Raw genomic sequence first — 23,782 nt, 5'->3', positions numbered from 1 at the left:
TCGAATTTTGGTGTAATATCAAGGAAGAACGGAGAAGGCAATGGCACCCTACTCCAATACTCTTGCCTGGAAAATCTCATGGCCGGAGGAGCCTGGAGGACTACAGTCCATGGGTTGCTAAGAGTCGGACACGGCTGAGCAACTTCACTTTCACTTTTCACTTTCATGCATTGGAGAAGGAAATGGCAACACACTCCAGTGTTCTTGCCTGGAGAATCCCAGGGACAGGGGAGCCTGGTGGGCTGCCGTCTATGGGGTCGCACAGAGTCGGACACGACTGAAGCGACGCAGCAGCAGCAGCAGCATCAAGGAAGAAGAGTAGGCAGTGATGTGCAAAAGCTTATCAAAATGCTCCTACCATCTCCAACCATCTGCATGAGGTGAATTTTCTTCTTATATTTCAGTCAAAACATATTACAACAGACAAGTCAGAAGCAGACTAAAAATTGACTTGTCTTCTCTTATAACAGATATTGAAGAGATTTGCAAAAATGCTAAAACAGTGCTACTCTTCTGACTGATTTTTTTTTTTTTTTTGGTTTGGCAACATATTGTTATTTTTCATTAAAAGTAAACTATTTAGGTTATGGCTTTATTATGGCTATTTTAAAATATATTAAATGTTCTAAATACTTCTTCTAATACAGTGAAGAATAATATATATAACCCACAGACATCAAACCCTTTGAGACTCTCGATATTTTTTAAGATTGTAGAAGGATTCTGAGACCAAAAACTTGAGAATCACTCTTCAAACTAAGAACTTCCTGAAAGCATCCCCCCCCAACCCTGCCCCGAATTGAACTCCACGCAGGACTGGCTCCCACGATACTAGAGAAGTTTAGAGGCATGATCCACTTGATTTTCTAGGGTAAAAGCAACTACAGGTCCCTTCTCATGCTATAAGGATCTCAATTTCCTGTGTGTTTCACAGTCATATTGAAATCATTTGCAGAGATTTTTACAGTTATATGAAGTGGCAAGATAAAATGGGCCCATTATTCAGATGGGAAAAATAAAGGTAAAAAGTTGAGATGATGCTGAAGAGCAGATCCTGGGTGGATGAACCCGGTTATAGGCAAGGAAGACCCCAGCTCTCCAGCTCCCCAGGAGCCCCCACAGCTCAGGAAATCGCACAGGGCCTGGCTTTCTCATGACACACCCCTGGTTTGGCCTGTGGTCTCAGCTGCAGTCACCATGGGAATAGCCTGTAGTATCCTGGCCCCTGTTCACTTTGGTCACCACTGAAAACAGGAATTATCCAAGTGGGTGGAAAAAGAAAATGTGAACAATCTAAGTAGCACGACGACAGACCAGAGCCTGGCCGCCCTCCTGTTTGCCTCTTTCCAAATCTGAGTGATTGCTACCCAGGCCCCCAAACCCCGTGCTGATTTAAAGTGACAGTCGGGGCCCGTTTCACTGCGGTCTGCAGTCTCCAGCCTGCCTGAACCGACCCGGTTACAGCCTCGGCTCAATTTCCCACACACGGCCCTGAAAAATGATTCCGAACACCAGACCGCAAGGGGCTTTTTATCTTAGCTGTCAGCCTGAAATACATTCAGAACTCAAAGCAATTATGGAAACATTTGGGTCTCCTGAACTTTTCGCTGCTGGGTTTCTCTACCAAATAAAATGAAATGAAGCTTAGTTCTTTGGGGATTAATATAAACAAAGATCATAAAGACATCCAGTGAACAGGGCTGGTGGGGGGGTATAGATCACAGGCTGTGAATGACCAGCTTCACTTGCATTCAACGCAGGAGCATCTTGCTTTTGGGGAAGTAGGGGCCCTAGGAGAGGACCTGGCCATGAATACAGTGGATTCTTCTAATTAGAACCCGGGAAAAATGTTGTTTCAGCTCCACCACCACCCCCCTACTCTGCCAATCTGCATCTCCAAGGTCCTGAATAGTACCAAATGCAAATATGCCTCTTTTTTTTAAGGAAAAAAAAAAAAAAACGAGGTGGTCAGAGAGTCTAGAGGGAAGAAGGGATTTTTGAAGTATGCAGTAAGTCAACAGACCCGTGAGCAGTGGGACAGTAAAATTTCACAGCCAGGCTTTGATCTGGATTTCAGAAAAATGAAGCCATAAATGCAGAATGTTTTATGAACCCCCAAATAAGAAACTCTTTGTCTTTTATCTAAAATGTCTACTGAGAAAAATCAGAGGATAATCTAAACGTCGAGCTCATTATATTTTATTTGTGGCAGGGTAAGGAGAGATCACAAAAATATTTACCAAGTTTTATTTTAACTCAAAATAAACTAAATGTCGTTTAAAAAAAATATATATATATGTATATTCGCATGGATTTCAATGGACAAATCCATCAACCCAAATAGGCAGAAATGAATGCCTTTTCTTGCTGAGTTGGAAATTTCCCCTCTGAGGCTGCCCTGACCTCCATGGAAGTTTCATTCTGTTGTCAGCTCTACAGGGGAAAATCCTCTGGCCACCTTCTGCCTCCCACCAGCTACACTTCTTGGCCTTGTTAGCCAGCGTTTCTGGAATCCTGTTGCCTTCCTCCGTGGGCTGAGCAAAGGGACTCGCGCCCCCCTCTGCCTGCGGGCTCTGTGCTGCCAGACTCCTCTCAGAAGTGGGGTAGGGGAGAGAGACATGCCTAAGCCAAGTGCCTAGGAGAGCCCTTTCCCCTTAGAAAAGAAAGTAGCCCTCCCTCCCACCCCACCACGGAGATGGGGAGGGGATGCTACCTGCCTTCTTAGCCCTGTCTCATCTCACCTAACCCACTCCAGTATTCTTGGGCTTCCCTGGTGGCTCAGCTGGTAAAGAATCCGCCTGCAATGCAGGAGACCTGGGTTTGATCCCTAGCTTGGGAAGATCCCTTGGAGAAGGGAAAGGCTACCCACTCCAGTATTCTGGCCTGGAGAATTCCGTGGACTGTATAGTCCATGGGGTCACAGAGTCAGACATGACTGAGCAGCTTTCACTTCACCTGAGCTGTGAGGGACACCCCCAGGGCGCCCACAGCGGGGTTCAGGGCTGGAGAGGCCGCTTCCTCTCCCCAGGCCTCTGCCTCGTCCCCCGAGGACCAAAGCCCACGGGCGCGCCTCAAGGTGTTCCTGTGGCCACAGGTGAGACGGCAGAGGTGGCAGTGCCTGGAGCCCAGGGGCGCTCCCGGCGAGGGGGTCAGAGCCCCTGCTGAGTGCCCCCGCCCATGGCCAGGTGCCCTCGGTCCCTTGTGAGGGGCCGTCTCGGCTTCCATTTAGCCCAGTTTGAGAAATGTGCCTCTTAAACTGAGCCTGCTCTGCTCAGAAAGCAAAGCCGCTGTAGGTGAGCTTGCTCAGAGAACCGGGGGCCTCCCCCTATCCTGAAAACCCTGTAGACAGCCCCAGCTCCCGCCCAACCTGCTTTCCCACCACCCAGAGCTGCATTCCTGGAGGATGACTCTGTGCCAAGATGTTATTTAACAGGAGTGACCCTGTCATCCGCAGCCACCCTGCGATAGAGACGGGCCACCAGGAGCTGCTTGTGTGTATGCCTGCCCGGCTCTCACCCAGCCACGGCTTGGGTGCACGTCCTGGGGTCTCAGCACCCATTTCAAAACCCTCACTGTGTTTCCTTGCGTCCTTGTAATATCTGAACCTAATATCCTTTTGACATCATGTGATAGTATCAGAAATTGGGAGCAATCACTGTGATGTTTTTCTTTTAAGTTAAATGTTTGTAATAAAAAGGAACCACCAATGAGAATCCTTTGCAAGATAGTAACTACTTTCACTGCAAAAAATGCTTATATTTCCACCCCTTGTGTTAAGTAGGACAATGTCCAATATTCTATCATTTACTCTCCAGGTCTTCAAGGAGCCTGTGACCCCATGATGATGATAAAAGCCACACCGTGACTGGTAACATCACAATCCCAAAACCAGCCAGGCCCTCATGAGCACCCTACAGATGGCACCGCTTTCAGGCTCTCTGGCCCTGAGGCTGACTTGATACCTGTCGCATAGTAGAGCCACCTAACTCTCCTCGCTGCTCTCTCTGGACAAGTGACGACACGCCCATTCTACAGGTGAGCAGACTGAGGACAAGAGAGCCCCCTAACCTCCTCAGGGCCATGCAGCCAGTATTTAAATCCAAAGGACTCTTTCCTTTGACGCCACTGTTGCCTGTAAAGTTAACCAAGAGCAGAGGAAAGGTGGGAGCACACTCAAAGAAGATGAAAACCCCCCAGAAAAGGGAACGCAAAGAACCCAGAAGGGAAGGGCCTCATTATTCCCAACACACGTGAGCTTGAGCCTACAGAGGTGCCAGCGTGGCTGGAGAGTGGACAGGTGCACACCCGGACGCTCGGATGCTTTGACGCTACCGGCTGCAAAGTTCATGCCTGTCCTGTTGTGAACTCCCCTCTGCACACCCCTGCGGACCAGCGTCCACTGACTCCAGCCACCAGCCCACAGCTCCCCTGGCCTCCCAGCTCTTTGCCTTAGTGCATATCTGTCCCAACTGCCAGGGAGGGTGCTTCCTGCCACCTTTTCTCGCAAAGTGCCTTGCTCAAGGGCCCCTGGGCAAAGGTCTTGCCTTGGCTCCAGGTGCCCTCGTCTTGCCGGGTGTAGTCCTAGTCTTGCCGGATCTGCGCCTGGATCCTCCCTGGGTGTTAGTGGGTCATGAGCTCAGAGGGAGGAGTGATATCCATTTTTTTCCAAATTTAAATTTTGTATTTTGTATTTGGGGTACAGCCAGTTAACAGTGTTGTGATAATCAGGTGAAAAGCAAAGGGACTCAGTCATAATGTGTCCATTCTCCCCCAAACCTCCCTCCCATCCAGGCTGCCCCATAATATTGAGCAGAGTTCCATGTCCTGTACAATGGGTCCTTGCTGGGTATCCATTTTAAATATAGCGGTGTGTACACACCTCCCCTAGATCCCTAACTACAAAGTAGAACAAAGAAGAACAGAACAGAAAGGACCAGCGCTCATTTCAAGTGGTAAAAAGAGACATTGTTTCTGGAGCATTTGTGTTGCTGTGCGCCTGTGTTTGCATGATTGTGCCTGTGTGTGAGTGCGTCGTCAAGGCTATAGTGTGGTGCTATAATAACGGCACACACGATGCCCTGCCTCCGCAAGGTGGAAGTCTGCTTCCCTGTCCTGCACCCAGTCAGAGCTGGGCAGGGGCCAGGTCAGCAGTGGGCGCTGCTCTGTGGGAGGGTCTGTGCCTGGATCCTCCCTGGGTGCTCACCTCCCAGGTGTGACCCTCAGTAGCCTGGCCTAGGCTGGCTCCTGCCCTCAGAGTGCCACACCGCCCACCAGAGAGGGTGGAGAAGCGGCAGAAGGCAGGTGCTCTCCTCTCCTAAGGACCTGACCTGAGCGGGACACACACTTCCTCCCACACCCTGCTGGCCAGAACTTAGACTTGGGCCACACCCACTGCTGGGAGAGGCTGACGGGAAGTGCAGCCTTCCAGCCAAGCCACTGGAGCCCACCCAGACTTGGGCCTTCTAGTACTAAACGCAGGAGAGGGAGCCCCGGGGGCCAGGGAGCATCCCCCACTGCCCTAGAGACCCAGGGAGAATGATTGGTACCTAGGGAAGTGCTGAAAGATGTTTGAAAGCCAGTGCCTCATGGGCACTCCTGGTCCCTTATGAAAACCCCCAGGACCCCCTGATCGAGTGAAAAGGGCAAGACCTGAGCTTCAGGAGAGCTGGACTCAGTCGAGGTGAGCGCTCACTGCTTACCTGCACTTACATAAGACCCTCAGCCTCCTTGCTCCTCAGTAGTTTGCCAGTGAGATGGGGGCGTGGGACCCTGCCCCCTGATTCATGGGCTCCCGGGAGCGTGATGTGAGATCAGGAATGCGAAGCATCTCAGCACAGTGAAGGATGCGCTAACAGACGCGATGGCCCTCTTAGATTCCCAGTCCGCTTGCTCGTCGACCGCGTACACTTGAGTGACTTTCCTCCCCTCTGGGTCTCAGCTTTCACTTTTGTTTTGTTTTGTTTTCTTGTTTTTGAACCTGATTTTTTTTTTTTTTTCAGCTTTCACTTGTAACACAGGAGAGAATCAGATTTGGTGGTCTTTACCGTCTGATATGGCAAGCAAAATGGCTGTCTGGGGAGGCCTTACAAATAGCTGTGAAAAGAAGAGACGCGAAAGCAAAGGAGAAAAGGAAAGATGTAAGCATCTGAATGCAGAGTTCCAAAGAATAGCAAGGAGAGATAAGAAAGCCTTCCTCAGCGATCAATGCAAAGAAATAGAGGAAAACAACAGAATGGGAAAGACTAGACATCTCTTCAGGAAAATTAGAGATACCAAGGGAACATTTCATGCAAAGATGGGCTCGATAAAGGACAGAAATGGTATGGGCCTAACAGAAGCAGAAGATATTAAGAGGTAGCAGGAATACACAGAAGAACTGTACAAAAAAGATCTTCACGACCAAGATAATCACGATGGTGTGATCACTCACCTAGAGCCAGACATCCTGGAATGTGAAGTCAAGTGGGCCTTAGAAAGCGTCACTATGAACAAAGCTAGTGGAGGTGATGGAATTCCAGTTAAGCTATTTCAAATCCTGAAAGATGATGCTGTGAAAGTGCTGCACTCAACATGCCAGCAAATTTTGAAAACTCAGCAGTGACCACAGGCCTGGAAAAGGTCAGTTTTCATTCCAATCCCAAAGAAAGGCAATGCCAAAGAATGCTCAAACTACCACACAATTGCAGTCATCTCACATGCTAGTAAAGTAATGCTCAAAATTCTCCAAGCCAGGCTTCAGCAATACCTTCAGCAATACGTGAACCACGAACTTCCAGATGTTCAAGCTGGTTTTAGAAAAGGCAGAGGAACCAGAGATCAAATTACCAACATCTGCTGGATCATCGAAAAAGGAAGAGAGTTCCAGAAAAACATCTATTTCTGCTTTATTGACTATGCCAAAGCCTTTGACTGTGTGGATCACAATAAACTGTGGAAAAGTCTGAAAGAGATGGAAATACCAGACCACCTGACCTGCCTCTTGAGAAACCTGTATGCAGGTCAGGAAGCAACAGTTAGAACTGGACATGGAACAACAGACTGGTTCCAAATAGGAAAAGGAGTACGTCAAGGCTGTATATTGTCACCCTGCTTATTTAACTTCTATGCAGAGTACATCATGAGAAATGCTGGGCTGGAAGAAGCACAAGCTGGAATCAAGATTGCTGGGAGAAATATCAATAACCTCAGATATGCAGATGACACCACCCTTATGGCAGAAAGTGAAGAGGAACTAAAAAGCCTCTTGATGAAAATGAAAGAGGAGAATGAAAAAGTTGGCTTAAAGCTCAACATTCAGAAAACGAAGATCGTGGCATCTGGTCCCATCACTTCATGGGAAATAGATGGAGAAACAGTGATTTTAGGGCTCCAAAATCACTGCAGATTGTGATTGCAGCCGTGAAATTAAAAGACGCTTACTCCTTGGAAAGAAAGTTATGAGCAACCTAGACAGCATATTCAAAAGCAGAGACATTACTTTGCCAACAAAGGTCCATCTAGTCAAGGCTATGGTTTTTCCAGTAGTCATGTATGGATGTGACAGTTGGACTGTGAAGAATGCTGAGCGCTGAAGAATTGATGCTTTTGAACTGTGGTGTTGAAGACTCTTGAGAGTCCCTTGGACTGCAAGGAGATCCAACCAGTCCACTCTAAAGGAGATCAGTCCTGGGTGTTCTTTGGAAGGAATGACGCTAAAGCTGAAACTCCAGTACTTTGGCCACCTCATGCGAAGAGTTGACTCATTGGGAAAGACTCTGATGCTGGGAGGGATTGGAGGTAGGAGGAGAAGGGGATGACAGAGGATGAGATGGCTGGATGCCACCACCAACTCGATGGACATGAGTTTGGGTGAACTCCAGGAGTTGGTGCCAGACAAGGAGGCCTGGCGTGCTGAGATTCATGGGGTCGCAAAGAGTTAGACACGACTGAGCGACTGAACTGAACTGATGGCAGAATCTGCTTTTCCCATTGGCAGGCCATGTCTTCTGTATGTGGTCCAAAGCCGTTTAACTGTAAGTTCAAACAGATGAGCTACAGTATTATCAAAATGCTGACATTTTTGCATGAATGCAGATGACAGTGTGAAACGTTATTGAGAGAAATGTTTATGTTTCAACATGATCGTGATAGGACATGGATTGTGGCTGAGTTTACTGATGTGAATCACTGAGGGAAAAAAACTGCAACTTTTTTTTTTTAATTGTTCATTAGGTGAATGTGTGGGAGGAACTAATTTTTAGCCCTGCAACCTCAGATGGAAAGGGTAGAGATGGAAGTAGGGTGACTTTTTAGAAAGGAAGATCACGTGTTAAGAACTCTTCCTTGGCAACCCCTCTATACACATCTCCTGAAACCAGCCCAAAGCCACTTAAGCAAAGAGTCATCATCAACCAACGTTTTCAACAGAAGGCTGGACTTCGGTTCCTATGCCGTATCATTGTACCTTGAAACCAAGTTCTTGACATGCTGTGCTTGAAATGCAACTTTCAGCTAATTAGAAGGCTAAAAATGCAATTTAATGAATTCAAGACGTGTTTATGCTAAGCTGCCAAGGCGTTTGGCAATGAAAAAGTGTGATTTGGTGAACATCTGATTACAAGCCGTGTGGGATTCCATGTGCAGAGAGTCTGGGTTGGGTCGGATTTTTATTGAAGTATTCTCTAGTATGTGAACTAATTTCCGACTACTTCATAAGGGCTCCTAAGTAGGGTTGACAAAGGATTTATCATAATTATCGCTCTGGCCAGGACCGTGATTATAAGTGATATGTGTGTAAATTGTGTTTATAAAGTTTCCGAGTCACAATTAAAACATGCTGTAATTTTTCTCCGTTTTCCCTTTTTTCCCTTCCTAATGATGACTTGCTTTAAAAAACTTCCCTTTTTCTCCCTCAAATTAATACCTGCCAGAGATTTCCTTTGGCCAGAACAGACTCCCAACACATACCCATACACAGTCTCAAGGAGCCTTTGATCTGCCATTTTTTTCAAACCCACCCCCTGAGAAAGTGGTTTAGCCATCAATACTTTACACAACCTTTCTTTCAAAGTCACAAACTGAAAGTAATTTGCAAATGCCATTCAAAGCTCCATTCTTTTTCTTGCTTAGCACAAACCATTTGAGAATCATAGAGTGCACTGTCTGAGAAAAGGAACGGAATGGGGTTCAGAGGGGTGATCTAAAGGAAGGTGTGAGAGGGAAGAAGACGTGTTAGGAGTCGGGGTTGAAAAGCCCCTGTACTGTTTGTCGGGCATAAAGTTTTACGTGCTTCTACTAGAGCAAATTCAGTTACGTGTTACTGACCACATATGTATTGTTTTTGTCTGTCTGAGCTCTCAGGGTCTAAAACAGGGTACTCAAAAATCTCCAACCAGTGAGCACTCGATGACTTTTCCGTTTCTCCTGAGAATGTTCTCTATTGCGGATTCATTGGAAGAACCGTTACGGAGTCATAATTTCTCATTGTCTTTGTTTGAAGGCAGCAAATAACTTAAGACCTATAAGAAGAGCAAGTCCCAGGGAGAGGGGGTACTCTTCCTAGGCTCAGGCAGCATTAGTGACCTGGACCCTGCACACCTGAGTCCCTAAGGGCAGCAGCGATGGGCGGGACCGTGCCACGTTCTGTGCCCCAGGGCTCCCTGGCCCCTCTGCTGGTTTGTGGCTGCCCTCAGATCCAGAGCAGCCCATCCAGGCTTCCCAGTAGCTAATGACTTGACACCAGCAGATGGGCTGGACCAACCGCAGACTGTCTCAGAAACGTGGACAAGGATAAACCCCGCACGAGGCGTCAGCAGAGGGCGCTGCTGCACACGGGGCAGCAGGGAGGGCCCGGCTCCCTGACCCTAGAAGCCTTCTCCTGGACCCAAATCCGCATGGGCCGGACAGTGCTCCCTTCACGTGAAATTGCCTGATTGGTTTAAGTGCTCATGTTAGACATCCCAAGGGGCATGGAAACCCAAAGCCATGAAGACTCAAACCCCAAGGTGATGAAGAGCTCCTCTCAAAAGAAGCCAGGGTTCTTTGGGGACAGAAAGGCACCAGGGGATGGACGTTCGCACACCACTGAGACCTGGAGAGGCCCCCAAAGCAGCAGGGCTGACCAGCTCGGCTTCCCCACCGGCTCCCTCCCCGATGCTGGCCCCGTGACAAGCAGCCATACGGGGCCCCTATTTCCACACGTGTTCCCAAGGAACCTCTGCTCCTACACCAGCGAGCTGAACCCACTCACAGATGGCTTGTGCGACCCAACGTGGGGGCCCTGCCTTCCCCACACCTCTCCTGGCCCCCACGACACCCCAGGGACTCTGCCACCCCAGGGGTGTGACGTTACAAAGAGAGGCAGAGACCAGAGTTACGTCAAATACAGCTTTTACCCTGAAGTGGAAAGCCGCTCAGTCGTGTCCGATTCTTTGCGACCCCATGGACTATACAGTCCATGGAATTCTCCAGGCCAGAATACTGGAGTGGGTAGCCTTTCTCTTCTCTAGGGGATCTTCCCAACCCAAGGATGGATCCCAGGTCTCCCGCATTGCAGGCAGATTCTTTGCCAGCTGAGCCACTAGGGAAGCCCAAGAATCCTGGGGTGGGTAGCCTATCCCTTCTCCAGGGGATCTTCCCGACCCAGGGATTGAACCCAGGTCTCCTGCATTGCAGGCGGATTCTTTGCCAGCTGAGCCACCTGGGAAGCCTGAAATGACATTTGCCCTGAGATGTAAAATGGGCAAAGGCATCCTGACAGCCGTGAGACCCCATCTTGAGAGGCACCCTCACCATCCCTCCCCCAGCCCCCGCCCCGGACTAAACTCCAAGGTTTGTTCAGCCCTCACTGTGCGTGGGGCACACGAACTTGCATTTGGGAAAGAATCGGTTTGAGAAACAACTTATTTATTTATTTTTCTTGGAGAAGTATGCCTCAGTCTCCTCCCAGCTTTATTTAGAAACAATTGACGCGTAACACTGTGTAAGCTTAAGGTATGCAGCATGCCCAGACCTTTTCACGTATTGAGATGATCGCCAGCTCAGCAGCAGCTAACAGTGCCCCCAGCCCAGCACACAGTTGCCGCTTCTTTCTCGTGGCGGGAGCATTTGCAGTCTACCCTCTCAGCGACCCTGGGAAGACTGATGCTGAAGCTGAAGCTCCAATACTGTGGCCACCTGATGTGAAGAGCCCACTCATTGGAAAAGACCCTGATGCTGGGAAAGACTGAAGGCAGAAGGAGAACGGATGGCAGAGGATGAGATGCTTAGACAGCATCACCGACTCAGCGGATGTGAGTGTGAGCAAACTCCAGTGGAGGACAGAGGAGCCTGGTGTGCCGCCATCCATGGGGGCACAGAGGATCGAACATGACTTAGCGACTGAACAACAACAGCTCTCAGCAACATTCAAGTACACGATACGGTGTCATTAGCTATAATCCCCACACTGTACCTTAGCTCCCCGGATTTATGCGTTTCATGGCCCAGGTTCCATGCCCTGACTGCCTCTCCGAGTCTCTCTCGGGCTGAGGAGAATTTGGAGTCTCTAGAAGGGAGTGTAACACTCAGTGTTTCTGCAAATGTGCTTGGCCCCGGAACTGAACTTTTCTGGAGCATCTCTCGGAGGGATTACTCCATCAGGCATGCTTTGGAGGATGAGCTAAACTTGGAGGCATCTCAGAAAATGTTCCACGGCTCTGACCTGAGGAGCCGGTGTCTCCCAGGGGGCCAATCAGGAGCCGAGCTCACACCCTGGGGGTCAGCACTGACCCCGGAACGCAGGCACACTCTGTGAGCGTTCAGACCTGGGATGAAGACAAGGACAGGCCCGGAAACCCCGAGACTTTCCATTTTAATGGGAAAAGGGGATGTGGCTCGTCCTTTGGGTTTTGTAATTAGAAGTCAACACTTCCCCAAGAGAGTGAGCTTGGAGCCCGATTGCCTGAGCTCAGATCCAGCTCCAGATCCAGCCTGAGTGACCTTGGCACAGTCCCTCAACCTCTCTGAGCTTCCCTCTCCTTTTCAGCAAGACGAGACCCTGATAGTGCTGCTTTCACGCGTGCCATCGGGATTCAGTGGAGAAGCCACAGAAAGCACTTAGTCTGGCGCCTGGACTTAATGAAGCACTCTCTGAATATCACCTATTCCAGATGATTTTTCTCCATTAGATTTTTCTGAGACTCAGGATGAAGCTGAGGCTGTGTGGCCTGGGGGTGAAGGCGGCAGTTCTCATATGGATTTCTGAGCCAAACCAACCTGGTTCGAGACAGGCTATGACCTTCTCTGAGGTCCCACGCCACCTGCGTCTCTGTGCCCGGCTCCCAGCCCCACGCCGGCCTGAGAGCAGGCACCCAGGGGAGGCTCAGCCCTAACAGAGAACTTTCCCCAAGGGTCCTGGGACCCTGGCTGTGCCTGTCAGCAGAGGACTTGCCCCCAGCACACTCGGCATCAGAGCTGAGGCCTTGGACGAGCCGGGTACTTGGCCCCTGAGTAGCTGCTGAGCGAGCAGCAAGTCCTCAGACAAAAGCCCCCGAGGCTCATCCAGGGAACTTGGAGCAGCAGGAAGAGACGGGCCTACCTTTCCTCCAGATGTCCCGCCGTCCGCACAAGGTCTGAGAAGTCAGGACACAGTGTGGCCCTCTGGGACCTCAGTGGACCTGGGCTCCAGCCCTGCTTCCCTGTGGGTGCGGGCAGGTTCTCACTGGCAGCGGGGGACCCTCCCAGGACAGGTCCCGTCCATTGCTGTTGTGTCCTCCAGCTCCTTAGGATGAGCCCAGGGCACCATAAGTGTGGAAGGGGCTTAGCCACACAGAACTTGCCTGAGCCCGCCCAGAGTTGTCGGCAGGCATCATCACACGTGCCACCGGCTTCCTGAGGATCTTCTCGACCTCTATTCAGGAGAGGTCAGACAGGCCACGGGCCAGTGCCCCCTGGAGCACCCCAGGGACTGGGAGCTGTGGACGTATCCCCCCTTTCTGGGCCCTCAGAGGACTCTGCCCCTGCCCTCATGCCCACAGCGGGAAACCATGGCAAAGGGGCGCTTACTGCCTCTGTCCCTTCCTTCCATCACCCCCAGCACAGCAGCGCACAAGCCGCTCTCCAGGCTCTACTCCAGGGAGGCCTGGACTCAGGCCGGCCCGTGGCCTCTGCGAGTATGGTCTCTGCATCCAGCTCTGATTGCAAAGTTCCTCTCTGTCCTCATCAGCGGCCCCAGCAGCGAGGTCTTTACTCACACTTCTTCCTTCACAACACGGGTGTAGTGACGGTACCTCCCTCCTGGCATCGGCCTCAGGACTGACCCAGTCCGGCCGGAAGCCTGTGTGTCCGGGGGGCACGCAGCACACGCAGGGCCCTTAGCGCAGTTTCAGCTTGCACATCTGTGACCTCGGAGAGTAATCCATGACGGAAACCAACACCAGGCTTACTGAGAACCTGCCAGAGGGGACTCAATAAACCTGAGCTGCTGTAAGAACACTATTGACAAGGATCACCTTCCATGACCGACCGGACCCAGCAGGGCCCAGGATGCTGGCTGAGTGACAGCGAGGAGGGGCTGGCGTCTAGGGGAGCTGCTGCGGAGGCGAGTGTGGGGTGCAGACTCAATGACCCCACAGCCACAAGCAGCATCCCCCGCCGCAGCTCCTCATCAGGTGACAGAAAGGAGGGGGCGACACTCTGACAAAAATCACTAAAATAACATCCAACGGCTAGAGTCCAAAATATTCATTTTCAATTTACCCGTTTGCTTTGTCCTTCGACAGGGCCGAAGGACAGGCAGCACTCGGATGGCGCAGCCCCTGGGCCGCTGCTCCCAACACGGAGGAGAACAGCCCCGCGTGGGCCAGACGCTGAGCAGCACTCCGCTGACACGGGCTCGGTGAGTCCTGGCCTGGTGCCAGATGGGTGCGAGCAGATGACTGCACAGATGTGGAAACTGAGGCCCAGAGAGGTGGAGTCACTCACCTCCGGCTAGGCACGAGCAAGGCAGGGGCTGACTCTGATCTGAGAACCAGGGAGGACAGGGCTGGAAGCACCGGGGAGCCTCAGACAGAGGGCGCTGACGTGGAAAGTGTGCTGCACCCTCGGGGCACGACCGGGGCTCCCCGCGGGGCAGAGCCACACCAGAGCCGGGATGCAGGGCCCCAGGCTGTGTCTGCAGAGAGGAGCAGGGATGGGCTCTGGGGGCAGCCCACTACCTACCGCAGAAACAGAGACTCCTTCTCCCAGGGGGGCAGAGGTCTCCGGGGACATCCTCCCTTCCTCTCCGTCTCTGGGGAGGGTTGCCCTGCCTCTTCCAGGTTCCTCTGCACACCCCACCCTGCCCCGCCCCTACAGCAAAGCTGGCAACTCCCCTCCATGAAATAGAAGGGGAAAGCATGGAGACATTGGGAGGCTCCACGGGATTAAAATACCTTATCAAGTTTCCACGAGATTCGTCCCACCACTTCCTGCTAAGTCACTCCCTTCTCTTAGGAAGTTCAGCCAGTTCCCGGGAAGATGAAAACAAGGACTTTCAGCCAAATAAAAATCTGTGCAGTAATCCCCCCACCCCCAGAGCGTGCCACTAAGGCCACACGGGCACCCAAACGGGCCCCCTCCCCAACCCAGAGGCGGGGCGGGCACCCAGGGAGAGGGCCCGTCACGCTGAGCATCCAATACCGCCCTCCCCCCTCTCTGCCAAGCTTGGAAGCTGACCTCCCCGGATGGGGCTCCAACGTCTATACATTTTTATCAGCTTTTTAAAAAATGGAAGTTAAACGTCTAATGGGATTGCTGAGTAAAGACTGAACGGTTCCAGGGAAGGAAGTGATACAGGATAAAAAAGAGGGGGTTGAGTTTCAAAGGCTGCTAACAGGACGCTGGCAAAAGCTCGCAGAGAAAGCACTTGTCCTCGGAGTGCCAGTTTCATCACCGATACCTGGCCAGAGGAAGAAGTCAGACTGTCAAGTAGAAAAGAAATGAGGGTGACCAAGGACTTTCATGGTGGGAGGAAATGTCTAACTAAGTGCATTATTCATTTCTCTTTGACTCAAATGCCAGGGGCTTTAGCTCACGCCGTGGGGGCTGGCGGTAACATCCAGGCAAGGGTGTGCAGTTCAGCTTCTCATTTTTGTAATCTCGGTTGAACAGCTCTGGTCCTTGGCGGTTTTCTGGCTGAGAGCAAGTATTCTGTCTCCTCTAGGCAAACGGTGCCCTTTTGCTTGGCAGGAGAATGGGAATGGTAACCTATCAGAGCGTGCGTTCCTCTGGTTACCAGGACTGTGTGAGCCTTTAATCTCTGTTGAATTACCCTATCCCCCGGGATTGGGTGGGAGGTCTTTGAGTCAGTGAGAAGTTCACTGTGGTTTTGACACGGGCCTGCTATTTCTTGCGTCTCCAGCGCGGACTCTGTGAGTGAACCGCTCTGGAAATCACACAGAAATAAATGCCTTACTTTTCCTTCCTGACTCTGACATACAACAGTGATCTCTCTTCTTTTTTGATGTGTTCCAAAATACCGTAGTTGCTGCAGACTATTTCCCTAATTGATCTGGAATGCAGACTCATTCCTGTGCCCCAAGTCGGCTCATGGGTCCCAAATTTGGAAATCGTTTCATACATTTGAGACCAGCCTTGTTAGGGCTGTAGTTTAGAGTCGTATTTAATAAACAGACTCCCCCCGAAACAGTGGAAGGTTATGATCTCTGATCCTATTATTCTAAATGTTTTTATTTTTAATTCTACAAACATTGTGGTAATAATCATACGTGCGTGAGTGCAAAGTCACTCAGTCATGTCCAACTCTGTGTGCGACCCATGGACTGTAGCCCGCCAGGCTCCTCTGTCCATGGAATTCTCCAGGCAGGAATACTGGAGGAGGTGGCCACGCCCTCCTCTAGGGGATCTCCCTGACCCACGGATTGAACCTGAGTCTCTTATGTTTCCTGCATTGGCAGGTGGGTTCTCTACCATGGTCGCCACCTGGGAAGCCCCAGTAATAATGGTAACAATAGCAAAAACAGAAGTAAACATTTGTGATACACTACCGGGCAGGCACAGCCCTGAGTGTCTTACGTATGCAGCGCCCTGGGTTCTCCTAATGGTCTGTGTGAGAGGCACTGACACTCACGAGCAAGTTCTCAGATGGGCACAGAAGTGCTGAGGCTTGCTCAAGTTGACACAGACAGTAAGGGGAGACCCCAGGATAAAGTTCCCTGGTGAATTCACTGCTGTCTGAGTCGTTCACAGGTGAAGAATTCATGAGAATCTTATAATCACTGATGCCACAGCTTTGACCCAAGGGACCACCACACCAAAAGCTTCTAGTCCAGTAAAGAGTAAGAGATATAAAGAAGCCACTGCCTTCTTCTCTCGTATCCATCCTGGAGACCTGGTCCATGGCTTAATTTAGATGTTGGCTACCTGATTTGCATTTGGGTCCCACTGGCCATAAGCTACTCATGTGGAGGCTGGAAATGTCGTCCTTGCCTGGACAGCCACATCCCCAGCTGAAGTCCTGGGATTCTGTTTCCAAGGGAAGGTGACAGTAGCTGTGTCTGCCACAGTCTGGTCACCATTGTGTCCCCAGCGACCATCCCATCTCCGGCATTTAAGTCTTAAATAAATAAACACACCTGTCAAAGGTTGCCAACCTCTGATAAGAACCCCAACCATCATTCCAGCATTAAAAAAAAAGGGGGGTTAAGATCCTGTTATCTGCATAGATTAGGCAAATGTTGGTAACATCCATGTTCCCCTACTTCCTTACCAAGAGGACCCTGATTTTATCCAGGGCGACCATAAGGCCATCATTCTTCCTTCCAGGAGAATCTAAGTAATCTACGTGGATGCTCTCTGCTGCCGGAGGTGGAGCCTCACCCGCCCTTGAATGAGCTGAATTGGTGCCTTGCTTCCCAAGGACAGAGACTGACAGCGGCCTTGGAGTGGAGAAGCCTGGCCGACACCGTGTTAATCAGGTGGCCAAGGTCGCGTCACAGTGCTGAGTCGTGGGCTACGCTGCCCCTGCCTCGGGGTCTCTGTGCCGGGACTGCAGTCCAGGCATGAGAAAAGCCCAGCTGACAGACTAGCTCAGCTCTGGGGACATTCTGTAAAACATCCGACCATTCCTCTCTGCAACTGTCAAGGTCATGAAAACAAGGAAAACCTCAGAAATGGTCACAGCCCAGCAGAGGCTAAGGAGACATGGTAACTAAGTGCAGTGTGGGACCCTGAATGGGATCCTGGAACATAAAAGGACCTCCGTGGAAGGAATGGTGAAATCCAAATAGAGCCTGGGGTTTAGTCAACAGGAATGTATCAGTGCTGCTTCGCACTTCTGAAAATGTGCCCTCATGATGGAAGACAGTAACAGAAGGGGAAATTGGATATAGTATATGTGGGAACCCGCAACAGCTTTTCTAAACATCTAAAATTGCTCCCAAGTAAAACATCATCAAAATAAAGAAGTACCCAGCGTCCTTTGCAGTTAGTGGTGGCACCTGACCCCATTCTGGACAATGAGATGGGAACACATGTCCATCCATAGAGGTGGGTTTCTAGGAAAACTATGTGTGTGCATTTTTATCTTAAATAAAATCGTGGCACACACCTCCCCTCCCCTCCCCTCCCCTCCACTCCCCTCCCCTTCCCTCCCTCCTCTTCCTCTCCTCTCCTCTTCTCTTCTCACCTCCTCAGTGCCTGAAGTGCAGGCTTAGTGCCTGTATGTAGGACCCAGAGCAGTCAGCCGGGAGGAGATCCTGTCCTTAACAAGCCCCTCAGCCACTTGCAATGTGCTGGACTGTGCATCATTGGAATCCTCGTTACCCGGAAAATCAAGCTTCTTAGCCTAGTGAAACACTGATTAAGTCTCTATGATGTGCAGAGACCACTCTAATTAACATTAGGTGGAACCATAGGAAGGGGCCAATAGTTGATTTCAGGACTTGCAAAACATGGCAGTTTTACAAAGTGTGACCTGCCATGGGTAATTTTTTCCCCAAATGTCATTAAAACATCTTCATCAACTATAAATCTAAATAATAAGCAGTGGCAAACTGCCGCTCTCCATTTTCTTCTGGAGCAAGCATTTGGCTTCTTAAGAACCATAAGGATAGGCCTGAGATGCAGTGCTTTCCCTGGGATGCTGTCACTCCTTGATGCTTCAGATGACTCAGTGAGAGACGCAGCCTCTCACTGCTGCATGCATTAGATGGCACTGTCGGTGTTTTAAAAAGATGCTTATCTTCCCAGCCGTTTCACTCTGAGAAATACGCTCCCAAAGAACGGAAGACCAAAGACTCAAGCAGATACTTGAATGTTCACAATTCAGAATAGTCAAAAATCATCCAGAAACCAAAGAATGGATAAGCCAAACGTGGTCCATCATACAACGGAATATTATGCAGTCAGAGAAAAGAATGAAATCATGGTGCAGGCAGGCTACAGCATAGATGAACCCTGAAAACATTATGCTCAGTGAAAGAAGCCAGACACAGGAGACCCTGGATGATTCCATTTGTATGAAATGTCCAGAACAGATAAATCAAGAGAGACAGTGCAGGTTGCTGATTCCAGGGACTGAAGGGGCAGAGCGTGAGGCAACTGCTTCGTGAATACAGAGTGTCCCTTTGGGGTGATGAAAATGTTCTGGAACTTGATTGAATTGGTGGTTGCACGATATTGTGAAAGTACTAAATGGCACTGATTGAACACCTTAAAATGGTTAATTTTATGTTCCGTGAATCCCACCCTTGATCTAAAAACAAACATATTTCTTCAAGGTGTTTAAATACATGATAGAACCAAAATGATAATACAACAAAATGACTTCAAACTGAGATAAAAGAAGATAAGACCAAGCCAGCCGAGGGCGGGAAGCTCTCCGTGCACGAGTTTGCTCCTCCAGTGTGCCCGTGGTCTCTTGCTGAGTGTGAACCACTCCAAGATGCGATGGCTTAAAACAGAGACATTACTTTGCCAACAAAGGTCTGTCTAGTCAAGGCTATGGTTTTTCCAGTGATCATGTATGCATGTGAGAGTTGGACTGTGAAGAAAGCTGAGCACCGAAGAATTGATGCTTTTGAACTGTGGTGTTGGAGAAGACTCTTGAGAGTTCCTTGGACTGCAAGGAGATCCAACCAGTCCATCCTAAAGGAGATCAGTCCTGGGTGTTCATTGGAAGGACTGATGTTGAAGCTGAAACTCCAATACTTTGGCCACCTGATGCAAAGAGCTGACTCATTTAAAAAGACCCTGATGCTGGGAAAGATTGAGGGCAGGAGGAGAAGGGGACGACAGAGGATGAGATGGTTGGATGGCATCACCGACTCAATGGACATGGGTTTGGGTGGACTCTGGGAGTTGGTGATGGACAGGAAGGCCTGGCATGCTGCGGTTCATGGGGTCGCAAAGAGAAGGACACGACTGATCAACTGAACTGAACTGAAAACAACAACATATTTTTAAATATAATTTTTATTATTTTTTGGTCAAACTGCATGGCAGGCAGGATCTTCATCCCCCAATTAGGGATTGAGGCCATGCTACCTGCAGTAGAACCTCAAGATCTGAACCATCAGACCACTAGGGAAGTCCCCAATGATGACATTTATCTTGCTTGCAAATCTCTGCACCATGCAGGCTTTAGGAGGGTTGGCTTGCCTCCGCTCAGCATTGTGGTTCTCACCAGGATTGCTCAGGTGAAGGTTAGAATCGTCTGGAGGTCCTCTGGCTCACCCACTAGTAGTCCATGCTGGTGGGGACCCCAGATGAGCTGGGAATAGGACGCCCACATGTGGTCCTTCCAGGCAGCTTATGGTGGCTGGGCGCCAAGCCTGAGCGTCCCCGGAGGTCCAGGTGGACCCAGCATCACCTTTCGTGTCTGAGCCTCTGCTGGTGCACAGCGTGACTCACACCACAGTCATCCGTCTGGGCAGAAGACGGAGGGGGTCAGTGTCCCAGCATACAAAGAGCAGGGCTGCGGTGGACTGGTGCAGAAATCCTGGGCAGTGAAACCTGGAACAACCGTTGTGTTGTGGGTGTTTATGTACTTGCAAATAAAGGACTGAAGTGAGAAGGAGCAGGAAGAAGCCTAGTTAATAACTCACAACTAGGAATCTAACAGTAGTTTGGGGCTGGTGATGGAGCTCGTCTCTGGGTTTTCACCAGAGAGCTTAGAAGCCAGCCCTGCACTCTCGCTGATATTAAAGGATCATGTGGAAACAGTCAGCAAATGTCCCACACCACTCCTCTCCTTCATCCCAATGTTAAAAATCTTTCTCACTGGCAGCCTCCCATTCACAGCTGTAATGAACAACCTCTGGGCTAGTTACTGCCCAGAGATATTTAGTCGACTCCACATGTACCGTGAACTGACTTAAAACATTAAACACATCTGTGTATCCAATCAATAACTTTCCTCTTCCCAAAAAGAGAGAAAAGGAGAGTAAGAAACAAGAAAAAATAATTGATCCAGAGTTGTTTGGGTTAAACACCAGCATTTTCATCTTAAGGATGAAAACCACCTCCTCCAAAGGCCAGGCTTCTTATAACACGTGCTGAGGGTCAGTTGGGAAATGCTTAGCGGGAAGAGGCACCCCTGGGGCTCAGTCTCACCCTGTGATTCCACATGCTTCCAAGGCACCTGTATAGAGGGGGATGGACCCACTCCTTCCTCAAGATCCCCCAGGTTCTGTCCTCACAAGTGGATCCCAGAAATCACTGGGAAGCCTGGATAAGGGAAGAGGTGGAGGGTCGTATGGTGGCACCGTGATGCACCTTGAAAACGCTGAGCTCGCGGTCAACCCTACCCCGCCCAGAGGCCGTGGACTCCTCTCCCCGCTAGAACCTGAGTGTGCATTTCTCTCAGAAGGCCCGCTGGAGGCCGATGTGTGCCCGAAGAGGGAGGGGCAAAAGGCTTCTGCTCTCGAAAGTTCCTATCAAGGAAAACACCCTCCACTTTTCAAACAGGGCTCTGACCCCCAGGCACGACTGGCTAGCCCCCTCCCCCTGACACTGAAGACACAGATCTGCAGTCTATCTCGATGGAAGTTCATCTTGCAGAAGCGCCACCGTTAAAGCTGTCAGCAGTGAAGACCCGGACTCCCAGTCTGTTGACAATTATTGTCTCCAGAGTCTCTAATCTTCATTGGAGACGTGTTTTCCAAATCCGTGAGAGCACAGCTTGCCGGAGTTGCAGGAAGACTAAAGAGCTGCAGAGGCCTTGCTGCGTGTCCCCGGGTCCCCGCCAGGTAGGGGTGACTGCTGACTACAGGGGCACCTGCCAGCCGTTGTCTGAAGCTGCTAAGTTTGGGGCTATTTTTTACGAGGCAGTAATGACCAAAGAAAGGGTGTACTCAGATGCTTCTCCCAGAGTCGGCTTCTGGGGAACACCCCCATCAGCTGCGAGGGTCACAGACCCACGGGTGCCTGGTGTCTGCCTGTCCCACACCTGCCTGTCAGGCCAGGCCCTGTCACACATCAGCATCACACAGAGGTCACAACACCTGAGCTCGGCATGCTCGAAGACATTTGTCAGGGCAGAAAGGCATGGGGGCACAGGCAGTCGGGAGGGCGTGGGTGAGTGGAGACAAGGGGGCCCATCAGGCCCCGAGGACGCTCAGAGCTTCTCCTGGACCAGAGGCAGTAATTCAGATGTCACCAGAGGCACATATTATCCACATGTAGTGATGCTTTGTGCAAGGTCACAGCAAGCTGACATCCCCTGGCAAGAGGACCTGGGGGCCCTGGGAAGGCGCCTGTCCCCGGGACCACAGGACGGGGCTCCCGCTCAGCCCCCAACCCCAGCTGCAGAGCCTCTACAGAAGTGAGCAGCGGACGTGGGGAGTAGGGCCCCACGCCTTTAAATGAAGCCGAGATGTCCGGCTTCCAACCCAGAGCGGACAGACGCTCAGCAGGGTGCCGCTGGGGACACAGAGGGATCTGTTTCAGATCAAAGAAGCCTCGGACACCCTGGGGACCTCGGCCTGGGAACGCAGGCTTGCTCTCTGGCTTCTCCTGCCCAGACCAGCCTCTTGGCCCCAGGCTTTGGAGGGCAGCCTGGGGGCTGGAATTTTCCTGCTCTGTAACTGACTCTCCCTGGACCCTTCGGAGGCCTGGGATAGCATTCCCTGTCACCAACGGCTGTGGTCACACAAATGCCCCAGCGGAGGACCACACAGCCCCCCGTATAACCCATGGGCTGGCCTCCAAAGAGGGGAGACTGCCCTTTGGGGAGAATCATGGGATCCCAGTAGTGGTGGAGGTGGGGAGACCTGCAGTCAGCTCACCACCTCCTCCCCAGCCACTAATTAAGCTGCTAGCTGACCTTTCACCTCCAGGGGACTTAGCCTGATCGCTCTCCCAGTCCAGGGCCCCAGCACAGCTTGGCAGAACCACATCTCACTCTCGGGATTACCTGTCTGTAGCCCAGGCACGATGAGAAACATGATTTACAGCTCAGCCTGGCATAGCCAGAGCCATGTTCCTGCTACGGTCTGCAATTTTCTATGCTATTCTAGCCTTGTCCATTCCTTTTTTTTTTTTTTTTTTTTTGATTGAAGGATAGTTGATTTACAGCGTTGTGTTAATTTCTGCTTATAGCAATTTGATTCGGTTATGCAGCCATGTTCTTGTTCGTATCTTTTCCACTATGGCTTATCATAGATGTGGAAGGTCCCTGTACTGTGCAGTACGGCCTCGCTGCTTTCCATTCTGCATGTAATAGTTTGCATCGACTAACCCAGACTCCCAGTCCGCCCCTCTCCAACGCCTCCCCCTTGGTACAGGCCTGTTCTCTCTGTCCGTGCGTCTGTTTCTGCTCCGTAGATACGTTCATTTGTGCCATAGTTTAGATTCCACGTGTTAAGCGATACCGTGAGGTAGTGGTCTTTCTCTTTCTGACTTACTTCACTTAATATGATCATCTCTAGGTCCATCTGTGTTGCTGCAAGTGGCATTATTCCATTCTTTATGGCTAAGTAATATTTCATTTTATATAGAGAGACACACACACATATTTTTGGAACACTTGGGGCCAATAAATTATAAAAATCAGTGGGAGGCTCATAAGCAGTATTTCTTTAATGAAGTAGAATAGAACAAACAAGTGTACTGTTGGTGGGCATGTAAACTGGTGCAGCCACTATGGAAAACAGGCTGGAGGGTCCTCAAACACTAAAACCCCAACTACCGTACGATCCAGCAGTCCCACTCCTGGGCATACATCTGGACAAAAGTCTAATTCAAAAAGATTCGTGCATTCCTACGCTCACAGCAGCACTATCCACAATAGCCAAGACATGGGAGCAACCTAAATATCCACTGGCAGAAGAATAGATACAGAAGATGTGGCGTATATAAGGGAACACTGCTTAGCCATAAAAAAGAATGGAATGATACCATTTGCAGCAGACTGTATTGGGGGTCGCAGGAACATGGTTCTGGCTATGCTATGCCAGGCTGAGATGTAAGGCATGTTCCCCAAAGTTAACATTTTCTTACTGCTAAACCCTCATTTCCTTAAATTTGAATCTTGTGGTCAAGCCCTTGTTCTTGTCAAGGTGACCAGGAGCAGAGGATATATAGGGACGCCCTGTAGCTAATGAAGCCAAGTTCAGGACAACAGCCCTGAGAAGGGAGAGTCGCCTTTTTGTTGTGACTTTTTTCATTTGTTCATCAATAAATACAAATGTTATTTACACTGAAGAAAGAGTCCTTCACCCCAAAGAGATATGCTAAGAACCAGCCCATTCTCAGAAGTCAAACTCAGCAGAGATTCTGGACTAGACTTCTCAGCTCCTTGGAGCTGCCTGAAGGGTTTTAACCA

The 23,782-nt window shown here is 50.3% G+C and overlaps 1 protein-coding gene across 1 annotated transcript in view; it reads left to right on the top strand.

Annotated features, from left to right (window-relative positions):
- Window positions 1-23,782, top strand: part of MTHFSD (methenyltetrahydrofolate synthetase domain containing) — a 249,990-nt gene that overhangs the window by 164,881 nt on the left and 61,327 nt on the right. The gene's annotated exons all lie outside the window — the stretch shown is intronic.

Source organism: Bos javanicus, chromosome 18 (genome assembly GCF_032452875.1).
Source record: "Bos javanicus breed banteng chromosome 18, ARS-OSU_banteng_1.0, whole genome shotgun sequence".
Lineage (NCBI taxonomy): Eukaryota > Metazoa > Chordata > Mammalia > Artiodactyla > Bovidae > Bos > Bos javanicus.
The sequence above is the reverse complement of the archived record's forward strand: the minus strand, read 5'-3'. Positions and strand labels throughout refer to the sequence as shown.